Source organism: Lagopus muta, chromosome 8, assembly GCF_023343835.1.
Source record: "Lagopus muta isolate bLagMut1 chromosome 8, bLagMut1 primary, whole genome shotgun sequence".
NCBI lineage: Eukaryota > Metazoa > Chordata > Aves > Galliformes > Phasianidae > Lagopus > Lagopus muta.
Genome location: NC_064440.1, coordinates 21,633,518 through 21,634,844, shown reverse-complemented (window position 1 = coordinate 21,634,844; position 1,327 = coordinate 21,633,518).

The window sequence follows — 1,327 nt, the reverse complement described above, 5'->3', positions numbered from 1 at the left end:
ATTACAACATTAGAAATGATAATAACAAAAAGCTCTGCCTCAAGTGTAACTTCCAGATCCAAAGCCCATGTTTTTCTTTGCAGTATTCTTCCAAACAAATTGCTTGGGAAAAAAAAAAAAGCTACCAATTTTTATTTAGTTATTTATTTTCAATCAAACCATATTTTACTTGGAAAATACTCAACAGCATCTGAACTGCCCTGCTTCTAGCAGTACTGCTGAAAACCTTTCTCAAAGACCTCCAGCTAAGCTCTCTGCATAATTAATAATGCATTACCAGTGTAAACTGATAGGGAAATGCTTGTCCTTTCCACTGCAGTTTAATGCCACTATCTGAAAATCAAAATTACAATCTTAGAATGAGAAGACCACAGTTTCTGTGATCCTCAGCTTCCTGCCAGAAGTGACCGACATGTCGCTGCTTATTGCAGCCACATCTTGGCCTGTTTTGCCAGCAGCTGCAGGCAGAGCACTTCAGTCTCAGCTTTGTGGCAGCAGCAGTCCTGCTGCAGCAGTGTTTCCTTTCAGCAGCAGCTGCACAGCAGAACTCAAGCTCAGCCCAGCAGTCGGTGGCATGAGGTTCAGTGGTACCATCTCAGCCAAGTAAGGCTGAGGGCTATAGTTAACTTTCGGGGCATCATTTTCTCCTCCACTTACAGGCTCTACAGAGGGACTCTGACAGGCTGGATTGATGGGCTGAGACGAATGGGATGAAGTTCAGTAAGACCAAGTGCCCAGTCCTGCACTTTGGCCACAACAACCCATGTAATGGTGCAGGCTGGGGGCAGAGTGGCTGGAAAGCTGTGTGGAGGAAAAGGATCTGTGGGGTGTTGGTCAGTGCTTGGCTGAACATGAGCTGACAGTGTGCCCATGTGGCCAAGAAAGCCAGTGTCATCCTGGCTTGTGTCAGAAATAGCACAACCAGCAGCAGGAGGAAGGTGATCATCCCCCTGTACTCAGCTCTGGTGAGACCGCACCTTGAAGTGCTGTATTAAGTTTTCTACCCCTCACTACAGGAAAAGTGAGGCCCTGGAGTGCATCCAGAGAAGCGCAACGAAGCTGGTAAGGGGTCTGGAGCACAAGCCTTATGGGGGGCCTGCTGAGGGAGCTGGGATTGTTCAGTTTGGAGAAGAGGAGGCTCAAGAGTGACCTTATAGCTCTTTACTACCTGAAAGGAGGTTGTGGCAAGGTAGGGGTCAGCTTCTTCTCCCAGGTAATGGTGATAGGAAGAGAGGGAATGACCTCAAGTTGCACCAGAGAACTTGAAAAATGTCTTCTAGAGAGGTGGTGGAGTCAGCATCCCTGGAAATGTTTGAGAATCATGTAG